The sequence below is a fragment of the Danio rerio genome, chromosome 17 (assembly GCF_052040795.2).
Source record: "Danio rerio strain M-AB ecotype USA chromosome 17, GRCz13ab, whole genome shotgun sequence".
Taxonomy (NCBI): domain Eukaryota; kingdom Metazoa; phylum Chordata; class Actinopteri; order Cypriniformes; family Danionidae; genus Danio; species Danio rerio.
The window spans coordinates 2,629,561-2,642,500 of NC_141037.1; the positions used below are offsets into that span (position 1 = coordinate 2,629,561).

At 40.5% G+C, this 12,940-nt stretch overlaps 1 protein-coding gene across 5 annotated transcripts in view; it reads left to right on the forward strand.

The window, feature by feature from the left end:
- Positions 1-12,940, forward strand: part of akt1 (AKT serine/threonine kinase 1) — a 131,678-nt gene that overhangs the window by 59,625 nt on the left and 59,113 nt on the right.

Here is a 12,940-nt window from a genome sequence, read left to right on the forward strand (position 1 = left end):
GTTTTATTGCGTTGTGTTTCATTTTGTTGTTTTATTGCGTTGTGTTTCATTTTGTTGTTTCATTGCGTTGTGTTTCATTTTGTTGTTTCATTGCGTTGTGTTTCATTGCGTTGTGTTTCATTTTGTTGTTTCATTGCGTTGTGTTTCATTTTGTTGTTTCATTGCGTTGTGTTTCATTTTGTTGTTTTATTGTGTTGTGTTTCATTTTGTTGTTTCATTGCGTTGTGTTTCATTGCGTTGTTTTTCATTTTGTTGTTTTATTGCGTTGTGTTTCATTTTGTTGTTTTATTGTGTTGTGTTTCATTTTGTTGTTTCATTGCGTTGTGTTTCATTGCGTTGTTTTTCATTTTGTTGTTTTATTGCGTTGTGTTTCATTTTGTTGTTTCATTGCGTTGTGTTTCATTTTGTTGTTTTATTGCGTTGTGTTTCATTGCGTTGTTTTTCATTTTGTTGTTTTATTGCGTTGTGTTTCATTTTGTTGGTTTATTGCGTTGTGTTTCATTTTGTTGTTTTATTGCGTTGTGTTTCATTTTGTTGTTTTATTGCGTTGTGTTTCATTTTGTTGTTTCATTGCGTTGTGTTTCATTGCGTTGTGTTTCATTTTGTTGTTTCATTGCGTTGTGTTTCATTTTGTTGTTTCATTGCGTTGCATGGTGTTGCATGGCATTGCGTGTGTTTTATTGCGTTGCATTGTGTTTCAATGCACTGCGCTGCTCTTGACTGATGAAGTCCTCCTGAAGCTGATGTCTCCAGCGCGCTGTGTATCTCCTCTATTCATCTTTGTCCACCGCTGACAGTGAATGCTCTGCTCTGCTCTGAGCCCCGTGTGGAGGATCTCTGGAGACTCTGGAGACCCTGGCCCCCGTGTGGAGCTCGCTCCGGCTGCTGTCTGGGGGCCAGCGGGTCCCTGTGCTGCGGGTGATGGCAGACAGACTCCTGCTAAATGTGCTGGAGAGAACTAAATTACCAGAGTGCAGCTGTCATGAGCAGGGTGTGTGTGTGTGTGTGTTTGAGAGAGAGAGAGAGAGAGAGAGTGAGAGAGAGAGAAAGTGTGAGCGCCTGTGTGTATGTGCTTGTTTGTGTGCAACTTTGTTTGTGTGCAAGTGTGTTTTTGTGTGTGTGTGTGTGTGTGTGTGTGTGAGTGTGCAAGTGTGCCTGTGTTTGTGAGTGTTTGCGTGTGCGTGAGTGTGTGAGTGTAAGTGTGTGTGTGTGTGATTGTGGGTGTGTGTGTGTGTGCGGGAGTGTGTTTGTGCATGTGTACGTGTGTGTGTGTGTGTGCACAAGTGTGTGGTGTGCGTGTGTGTGTGTGTGAGTGTGAGTGTGTGTGCACGAGTGTGTTTCTGTGTGTGCATGTGAGTAAGTGTCTGTGTGTGCACACGTGTGTGTATGAGTGTGTGTGTGTGTGAGTTTGTGCGTTTGTGTACACGAGTGTGTAAGTGTGTGTGTTTGTGTGTCTGTTTGAGTGTGTGTGTTTGTGTGTGTGTGTATGTGTGTTTGTGTTTGTGTGTGCGTGTGTGTGTGTGTGTCAGCAGGCTCAGCTTCAGTCTGTGTATCCTCCGCAGTGATGTCCTGCTGTGTGCTTACTTTTCTGTGCCGAAACCTCCTGCTCTGCGCCTGTGCTGTGTGTGTGTGTGTGTGTGTGTGTGTGTGTGTGTGTGTGTGTGCCCGGCCCATTTCTCAGCTAATCTCTGTCTCTCTCTCCTCCGTCTGCTGCTGGTCTTCATCTGCTGGTGTTTTCTGTGATCTCCAGCATCCATCATGAGTGCAGATCTTCAGCTGTTAGACTCCAGCATGTGTTTATCAAGTGTGTGTGTGTGTGAGATTGTGATTGTGTGTGTGTGTGTGTGTGTGTGTGTGTGTGTGTGTGTGTGTGTGTGTGTGTGTGTGTGTGTGTGTGTGTGTGTGTGTGTGTGTGTGTGTGTGTGTGAGTGTAAGATTGTGATTGTGTGTGTGTGTGTGTCGCTGCTGCTGCTGCTGTTTTATATTTAGATGATCTGAGGAATGAGAGACAAGTAAAAGGCATTTCCAGCATTCTGACACAGAGGAGAATTCAGTCGTCACAGATTAAATGAAGGGAGGAATCAGCCCAAAAGTTGCAATGATCTTTTAAGAACATTTTTTTTTCTAGACAAGTAAATATTATGACAGAATTTATTCTAGCCAGAAGGTCGCTGGTTCAAATCCCGGCTGGGTCAGTTAATGTTTCTGTGTGGAGTTTGCATGTTCTCCCCGTGTTGGCGTGGGTTTCCTCCGGGTGCTCCAGTTTCAGTCCAAACACATGCGCTATAGGGGAATTGGTGGACTAAATTGGCCATAGTGTATGAGTGTTTGTGTGTGTGTGTGTGTGTGTGTGTGTGTGTGTGTGTGTGTGTGTGTGTGTGTGTGTGTGTGTGTGTGTGTGTATGGGTGTTTCCCAGTACTGGGTTGCAACTGAAAGGGCATCCGCTGTGTAAAACGTGCTGGATAAGTTGGCGGTTCATTCCGCTGTGGCGATCCCTGATGAATAAAGGGACTAAGCTGAAGGAAAATGAACTAATGAATTGAACCGGTGGGGGGGGGGTCTTTACGTGAACACAGCTGCTGCGCTCGTGCATCCAGGTTAATCATGAACAACTCATGCACTAGTTGCACTATCACGGTCTGATTATGTTTCAATCAAGGTTATATGCCTCAAATACATAACATCTGTGCCAGACATCTCAACAGCTTAGTCTCTTTATTATTCAGCGGTCACCACAGCTGAATGAACCGCCAACTATTCCAGCATATGTTTTACACAGCGGATGCCCTTCCTGCTGCAACCCAATACTGGGAAACACCCATACACACTCATTCACACACACACTCATGCACCACAGCCAATTTAGTTCATCAATTCCCCTATAGCGCATGTGTTTGGACTGTGGGGGAAACCGGAGCACCCGGGGGAAACCCACGCCGACTTGGGGAGAACATGCAAACTCCACAAAGAAATGCCAACTGACTCGAGGTTCGAACCAACAATCTTTTTGCTGTGAGGCGGCCACTGAGCCACCATGTTTTCCCTAGTTTAGTTTAATTGTGTAGTAAGATAGTGTAGTAATAGTGTAGTATGCTAGTGGCCGCCACCGTGACGCCCAAATTGCAAATCAGTAACATTAAAAATCACTAACATTCATTCTTTCAATTTCTTTTCGGCTTAGTCCCTTCATTAATCAGGGGTCGCCACATCGGAATGAACCACCAACTTATCCAGCATATGATTTTTAGGCAGCAGATGCCCTTCCAGCTGCAACCCATCCCTGGAAAACACAGGGGCGGACAGGCCATCTGGCAATTCTGGCAAATGCCAGAAGGGCCGGACCATTTTTTAAAAGTTGATTTTTATTTTTTTATATGTGTTGTTTTTACATGCAGGCAGCTTTTATCTCTTTCAAGATGTGAACATTATGAGGATGATGATGGCGATGATGATGATAATAGTAATAATAATAATGAATGTTAAGCATTGGCTCAATCTGCAACAACCGGATGGTTTTGAGATGGGCCGACCCAATCAGAGGTAAACCGGACATAATCAAAAATCTGGCAAGAATGTCAAATAAAGCTACAAACAAGCTAAGTGTCAGAGATGGAGCATAAAAAATTAAAGGCAGTGCCAAAAAGCTCAGAGGAAAAAAAAGTCTCTAAAATCAGACGCTGCCAAATGCATAAAATTAAATGAAATAGTCTTGAAAGGGGACAGCGCAGTGGCGGAAGAAGGTCGCTATTTCAAACCTCGGCTGGGTCAGTTGGTGTTTCTGTGTGGAGTTTGCATGTTCGCGTAGGTTTCCTCCTGGTTTCCCTCACAAGTCCAAACACGTGCTATAGGTGACTTGGGTAGGCTTAATTGTCCATTGTGCATGTTTGTGAGTGTGTGTGCATAGAGGTTTCCAAGCGATGGGTTGCAGCTTGAAGGGGATCCGCTGCGTAAAACATATGCTGGATAAGTTGGCGGTTCATTCCGCTGTGATGACCCCAGGTTAATAAAGGGACAAAGCTGAAAAGAAAATGAATGAATGAAATGATTGCATATATGAATTTGTTATAAATGGGTTGTTTTTGTTCCAGTCACATACATTAAATGTTTAAATATCTATTACATATGGTACTGCTTATATTATTTCACCATCTGTACACCAATCTAAGTAGTGAATGTGCGCGTCCGTACATGGGGGTGTGTCAGTGTCGTAATGTGGGCTGTTATGGCTACAGTGCCAGGGCTGATTTTTAGTCCCAGTCCGCCCCTGCCCATACACTCTTATTCACACTCATACACAACGGACAATTTTAGCTAATCCAATTCACCTATAGCAGGGATTCCCAAACTTTTTTATTCCGGGACCCACCTGGGCAAGTAATTCAATCTCAAGACCCACCATAATATTTTAATATGGAAAAATGGGTAAAAAATGTCTCCATTCAAAGCAGTCAGAAATATATGGTGTGCGGCTTTTTGGATTTTGCGATTTGAAATGCACAAAATGAGGCTCGGAGTGCTTTTTGTGGGATGCTGGCTACAGGGCCGGAGTGGGACTCCTTTTCAGCCCTGGAGTTTCAAGCCTCAGACCGGCCCACCTCAGTTCATGACTATATTAAAATAAGGTCATTTCCAAATAAGTTTCTAATGACACTATCACGTCTTTTTTTTTTTTTTTTGAGAAAACAGCTGCTTTAGAACTTCAAATGTTCAACAACCCTAACAGTATTATATAGGGATGGAACGGTATTGTAAATACCGTCATACCGCAATATTAATTTTTTTCGATATTACCGTAGTCGCATGACTCGGTAAAACTATAGGTCTTCTGAGAAAATTTGCTCAGGCGAATGAAGCGAACGGGAGGTAGCGAAAACTACATTTCCCATCAGCCCATGCTTGACCATCATCCCTTGCGGTCTGTTGTTGCTACAGATCCAGTAATGCGGAAATGGAGTGTGCTGCTAGAAGCGGGGATGAAAAAGAGCTGGAAAACTCTAAAGCGGGTGTTGTCGCCGCGCACGTACTGAATAGCGGTGTTGTTGCGCGAGTTCTTATCAGCTGTGTTTTCGCGCGCGTACTGAATAGCGGTGTTGTCGAGCAAGTTCTTATCAGCTGTGTTGTCGCGCGCATACTGAATAGCGGTGTTGTCAGCACACTGTTCAGATTGATGCAGACATGAGACCTCTATCTCACTCATGGTTTGTCCTCTCAAGTGGAGGAAAGACAATGCACAACGTTACCCACTGCTGTCAACCTGGGCCAAGTCATATCTCTCTTGTCCCAGAAACCTCAGTCCCAAATGAGAGGGGTTTTTTCTGTTGCAGGGGACATTGTAAATACCCAGAGATACCAGCTTTTACCAGATTATATTTATATGATCATTTTCCTTTAAACCCATCTCTATCTAAGTGAGTGATTAAATGTTGAATGTGATGAGTTTTCAACAATACTAAATTGAAACTTTATTTTTTTACATGGTTTAATATTTTTTTGTTATTAAAATTGAAGTTCTTGTTTCAAAGCTTACAGATAGATGGCTAATTTGTATGTCATTGACACTTTTGGCACTTTTTTGGAGTATTTTCATAAGTTTTGTTTTTTCCTGTAAATGATTCAATAAATACCGTACCGTGACATTCATACCGAGGTATTACCGTACCGTGAAATTCTGATACCGTTACATCCCTAGTATCATATGTCTTAAATTAAAATGGAAAAAAAAAAATTACTCAGACGAGGATCAAACCCGGGTCAGCGGCATTGTAAACTAACGTGCTATCCACTGAACCACAACAGTTAATAATTGAGCAGTGACTCATCTTAGTTATATCCTCATTAACTTGCAGGCTGCGTCTTGCTCACTGAGCTGCAAGAAAATAGATAAAAAGAGTAGAGCTGTGATAAAATAATGAATAAAAAGGCTGTGGTCAAGTAAATAAATAAATTGAAAAAGTGTGACTGCTGAGAGCAACAGATTCTGGAGCTAGGGATACCGGCCCTCGCGGCCAAAAAACGGACCGGCCCACCGGGAATTCTCCCGGGCCTCCCGATTAGCCAATCTGGGCCTGGCTGGCTGTAACTGTGATCCTTTTTTTGTTGAAAAAGATCCTCTTCTTTATCTAGAAAAGAATGAGGAGCATTGCTCAGATATTTTAGTTAATGGAGAAGTAATAAATATTGTTGATCATTTTAAATATTTAGGTATAATTATTGACTCCAATTTAAATTTTAAAAAACACATTAAGAAGGTTTCCAAAAGTGCTAGAGCAAGCCTGAGGATCTATAGAAACATTAGGCATCAGTTACCTATGGCTGCTGCTAAACTTTTTATGAATACAATGATTTTACCTCATTTATCTTATTGTGCTACAAGCTGGTCGCATACGAACATTACAACATTAAAACCATTGTATGTTATATATAAACAAACTGTTAAAGTTTTAGCTAAAAAGCCAAGGAGCTATCATCATCATTGCAACTGTATTGCACAACAAAAATTACTAACATTTGACAGCATCTTATTTTATGCTGATGTGTGTTTAATGTATAAAATATTTCATGATCTCGCACCACCACCCCTCAAACAATGTGTGATTGTCGGCAAGGACAATATAAGACAGACTAGGTCATCTGTTAGAGGTGATTGTTCAGTTAAACCTAAGAGAACTGCTTTTGGACAATCAGTTTTTTCAGTTAAAGCAGCAGAAGGATGGAATAAAATACCAGTGTATATCAGAGAGAGCAGCACTTTTAATAATTTTAAAACTGTTCTTAAAATCTGGCTAAAACAAAATCAAATATGCAGCCACTGATTTGATTTCATTTTATTGACAATGATGTGTTGTATTTATTGTACTGTAAGTGTATATTGTATTTGTTATAAGTGTTAAATTTGTTACTTCCTGCCCAGGGACTACAGATGTAAATTAGCTTTATAGCTAACTCTGGCACAACATGTCATGTTGTACATTGTCCCTTTATAAATAAATAAAGTAAATAAAAATAAAATAAAAATAGAAGAGAATATGATCAACCTTTGATCAAGCCCCTGGATTATGATCAAGCCCCGTCACATCGCAGTAAACTTCACTGCTAGTGTAGTCATAAGAAACTAAATAGCTTTTTGATCGACTACTACAAGCTGGGAAAACCTCAGATAAATATGCAAATGCAATTACCGTTATTGCTGAATTGATCTAATATTTACACTTTTGCTTGAGGAAGGAATGATGGGGGTAGTTACACTACTCTTACTATTTCCATAACATCTATGTCTTTCCATAACATTAGCTGATGTTAAAACAGACAGAAAGCACTATAGCTATTTAGTGATTAGCAATCTGTCAACGTTGGGATGTAAAAAATATGGGACAACAAATAGCTTCAAATGATAGAATACATAGCAAACATTAGAAAATATTGACAATAAAATATTAAAATCATTGACCTATACAGAAATTAAATAAAGCTATAAAATCTACTTCACTTTTAATTGTATTTGCATATTAATTAAAGTTACTATAATTATTTAGTGAAGAGCAGCAGATTTATCTTTCATTGTGTTTTGTTTGATAACAGAGGTGGTAAATGTAAGACTGCACAGATCCATAATGAAGCATTCTTTAGTAACTGTTTGTGCTCAATTAAGAGAAAATTAGTAGTGTTTAAAATAAAACACGCAGGACGGAGCAAAAAAAAAAAACGACGGTCCCTTACTGAGAGTTCCGCTCAGCGCGAGCTCTCCCGGCTAAACGCAGATTGCGAGGGCTCAAACGGAGCAGTGCTCGTAATATCAAGCGAAAAAAAGAAGAAGACAGCTGTGAAACATAACCAGCTTTGTCTTTTTGTAGGAAACACACTTTAGATATTATTAGGGTAAGAGGTTTTTGAGTTATTGCCGTCAATCGTACTGGTTTTGATTTACCGCAATGTAAATAGCTGCAGCTATGTGATGTTGCGCAACCCACCTTTGTTCACTGTGCGACCCACAGTTTGAAAACCCCTGACCTATAGCACCAGTGTTTGGACTTGGGGGGGGAAACCGGAGCACCTGGAGGAAACCCATGAAAACACTGGGAAGAACATGCAAACTCCACACAGAATCACCACCTGACCCAGCCGAGGCTCAAACCAGCGGCTTTCTTGCTGTGAGGCGACAGCACTACCTACTGCGCCACCGCGTCACCCTATAATCTCTAACAAGCTGCATAAATGTTAGATTGTTGGTAAAATATTGTAGTCCAGAATAAAATATTGTATCGTTGTCTGTCCAGAGAGCTGATCTGACATGAACAGAAAACATCAGCGCTGTGAGAGTTGTAGAGTCGGTCAGCTCATGTCTGACTCTCTCCGGCAGCGCTAGAGGAGCTGAAACTCCGTGCTGTTGCAGTGTTTAGTGACTGCAGCTGGATCACAGGAGCGCTTGGCTGCCGCTGGGCTGTTTCTGTCCTGAAACAAGAGAAAAGGGTGCGAGCGGAGGCGCGGGGGGGGACAGAGGAGCGGGGCCCGGCGCTCTTTCTCACGCTCGTAAGAAAGGCTTCGCTTCTTCTCTGCGGCCACAGACACCTGCTGATTACCATACACACACTGGGCCACGGTTTCCCCCTCCGCTGCGCTTTGTGCTGCAGATTTTGCCCCCCCCCCCTTTCGTTCCGGTAAACAAGCGCTCCATGGATTAGTTTACTGGGAGAGCAAACAAACAAACAGGACAGAGAAATTCCAGCGCTGCGTACAGATGCGCAACAGGAGAGCTCAGACATTCAGCCAAAAGGATTTTAAATTAAAGCAAATAAATTAGGTATGTTTTGTGTGTGTGTGTGTGTGTGTGTGTGTGTGTGTGTGTGTGTGTGTGTGTGTGTGTGTGTGTGTGTGTGTGTGTGTGTGTGTGTGTGTGTGTGTGTGTGTGTGTGTGTGTGTGTGATAAAGCAGTCTGCAAAATTGAGTGCAAACAAATTGAGCCATTTAAGGTTTCAAATATCTTTTGCAATAATTACATTAAATAATTTTTTTATTTAATAATAAAAAATAAATAAATAAATAAATACATTCATTTAAGATTTCAATTTCTGAAATCGAAAACTTAATAATAAAATAAAATAATAATACATTTAAATAATAATAAAAATTGAAGTATAATAACATACAGAAAATTTTATACAAAATTTAATTAAAATAAATAAATATATAAATAATTAAATAAATAAACAGACTATAAATAAAAGAAAACTGAAATCAAAAACTTACATTTTTAAAATTCCTTTACAGTAATTAAATTAAAATAAACAATAAAATGAAATAATAATAAACTTAAATAATAATAAAATGTATTTATAATAAATTACAGAAAATTAAATAAAAAATAAATAAACTAATAAGATTATAAATAAATACATACTGAAATCAAAAACTTACATTTGTAAAATTTCCTTTGCTGAAACTGTGTTAAATAATAAAATGAAATAATAATACATTCAAATAATAAACTTTTATTATAACAAATTACAGAAAGTTTAATAAATTGCGTGTGCGTGTTTGTGTGTGAGAATATAAGTGAGTGTGTGTTTGTGTGTGTGTGTGTGTATGTGTGTGTGTATGTGTGTGTAAGTGTGCGCGTGTGCGTGCGTGTGTGAGTCTGTGTGTGTGTGTGTGTGTGTGTGTGTGTACGCGTTTGTGTGTGTGAGAATATAATTGAGTGTGCGTGCATGTGTGTGTGTGTGCATAAGTGTGTGAATGTGTGTGTGTGTGTGTGTGTGTGTGTGTGTGTTTGTGAGAGAGAATACAAGTGTGCGAGCATGTGTGTACGTGTGTGTGTATGAGAATAAGTTAGTGTGCGTGCAAGTGTAAATGTGAGTGTGTGTGTGTGAGAATATAAGTGAGTGTACGTGAGTATGTGGGTGTGTGTCTGCGTGTGTGAATGTGATTGAGTATGTGAGAATGTGAGTGTGCATACATGTGTGTGAATGTGCGTGTGAATGTGTGTGCGAGTGAGTTTTCATGAGAGAGTGTATGTAAAACATTTTTTCAAGTGTGTGAGTGTGTGCAAATGTTTTGTGAGTGTGTGTCTGTGTGTGTACCTGTGAAAGCATTTGTGTATATATGAAAAAGTGTGCGTGTTTGTGTGCATGTGTGTGTGTGCGTGTGTGTGTGTGCGTGTGTGTGATCTCCTCTGGGCCTCTGCTGCTGCTGGACCTCTGGCTCATTGATATGCAGAGGAGAGTTTAGCGCACAGCTGCAGAAGAGACGCTTAAAGAGGGCGACCAACAAAAGAGCCCCGTTTCTCACACACACACACACACTCATTCCCCAAATCCTCTGCGCTCCTTCCTCCAGCGTCTCCTTTCTCCTGTCACACACTTCCCGTCCTGATGCATGAATGGAGGAAGTGCAGGAAGTGTCAGCATCTTCCCACACACACACACACACACACACACGCACACACACACACCAGGCAACCTGACATTTCTTTTCTTCCTCTCGCGTTTTTACCTTTCCCTGCACTGAAATAAGACGATGATGACAGAATGTTTTCAAGCTAACGGGCTGCAAACACTAAATTACATTTACATTTAGTCATTTAGCAGACGCTTTTATCCAAAGCGACTTACAAATGAGGATTTACAAATTACAACACACTAAATTGATTCTAGTCGTGCTCAACTTCATTAGTTTGGTTAAATTCAGTCCAGATCAATAGTTTGCAACCACTTAAAGATGTGGCAGAGTGGTTAGCAGGATCACCTCACAGCAAGAAGGTCACTGGTTCAAGTCCTGCCTGTGTGAAGTGTGGAGTTTGCATGTTCTCCCCGTGTTGGCGTGGGTTTCCTCCGGGTGCTGCGGTTTCCCCCACAGTCCAAACACATGCACTAATGGGGAACTGATGAACTATACTGGCCGTAGTGTATGAGTGTGTGTGTAAATGATTGTGTATGGGTGTTTCCCAGTATTGGGTTGCTGCTGGAAGGGCATCCGCTTTGTAAAAGATATGCTGGAATAGTTGGCGGTTCATTCAGCTGTGGCGACAGCTGAATAATAAAAAGACTAAGCTGAAATGCGTGAATGAATGATTGTCTAAAGAGTAGGGACGTAGCGGTATCAGAATTTCACGGTACGGTAATACCTCGGTGTGAATGGCACGGTGCGGTATTTATTGAGTAATTTACAGGAAAAACAAAACTAATGAAAAGACTCGAAAAAAGTGCCAAAAGTGTTTATTTACCTTAGCACTGAACATATCAATGACACAAATCAGCCATCTATCTGTACGTTTCGAAACAGGAACTTCAATTTTTCAATTTTAATAACAAAAAACTATTAAGTGAAGTTTATTCATAAACTAACTTCAAGAGGATCACGTGCTTATGATTGACACGGCTGGCCCTGAGTCAAGCTAATGAACGAACCACCAATCAGGCTATTCCTAACCCAGTATAAATAACCAAACACCCTACCTTTAGTCATCTTCGTTTTGAAGAATCCCCCCTTCCACCCCTTCTCCTCCTCTTTTCTACAGGGCAGCACGGCGGCCCAGTGGCTAGCACTGCGGCCTCACAGCAAAAAATGCCTCTGACTCGGGTATCCACCCAACCGGTCAGCATTTTCGTGCGGAGTTTATGTTCTCCCCGTGCTTGCGTGGGTTTTCCCCGGGTCCTCCGGTTTCCTCCCACACCCCCAAAAACATGAGACTAAGTAAATTGACTAAACCAAATTAGCACCAAATTCAATTCTGTCAGCAACACTGCACCTGCAGCAGCAGGAGGAGGGGGGGGGGGTCCTCGAGATCTACCCGAGTCAAACTCCCCTCTCGCCCTGCAACGGAAGGGAGCTCCGGGCTCGAGGATCTTTTGAGCTCGGGGCTCTCTCCCAGGACAGCATGCCAAATTAGCTTATTACCAATCATCAGCTAAGTGTGAACTCTTGAAACCATATAAATAAAATAAAGTTTCAGTTTAGTATTGTTGAAAACTCCTCACGCAAAAAAGCAATCACACGCAAATGGCTACAGCAAGAGCGACCAACCCTTAGTAATTGGATAGACGCAACTATTGAGATTTATACAATGGAAAGAATCACCTTCGTTGTCAACTTAAAGAAAGATATATTCCTAAGGAAATGGGTTGAATATATTTTAGTTAGAAGACCTGACTTTATTGCTATAAATGAATAGAAGATGATGCTCTGATAGATGAATATATGCTAATGCATGCACATGTATATGACTACACTTATTCATATTATAATGTGTCCCCATATGTATAATGAAGATGGCCACTTGAGATTACTCTTGAAGGAAATATATTATGACATGTGTTCTAACCCTGGATGTAAATAGTGTTTTAATTTTCATTTATTTTTGATTATTGTATTTTTATTTTATCTTTTTCTTATTATTATTATTATTTATTTATTTATTTATCTATTTATATATTTTTTATTTATTTCATTTATTTATTTATTTTATTTTTCTTCTCTTTATGCTGTTTTTCACTTGATAATTTACAAAATTTGAGTACTACTGTGTAGTAAATACACCTGACAATAATGCACATAATTTTTATACCACCTAAGTTCACATACTGAGATACCAATGTACCTTGAAATGCCGTATGATTGTACTCAATTGAATGTTCAAAATAAACATAAAGTTGCAAAAAAAAAAAAGAAAACTCCTCACATTCAACATTTAATCTCTCACTTAGATAGAGATGGTTATTTAAGGAAAATGATCGTATAACTATAATCTGGTGAAAGCTGGGATCTCTGGGCATGTCCACTGCAACAGAAAACCCCCCTCTCATTCAATATGGGACTGAGGTTTCTGGGACAGAGAGATATGATTCAGCCAAGGTTGACAGCAGTGGGTAACGTTGTGCATTGTCTTTCCGCCACTTGAGAGGACAAGCCATGAGTGAGATAGAGGTCTCTTTCCGGTACAAGTCAATA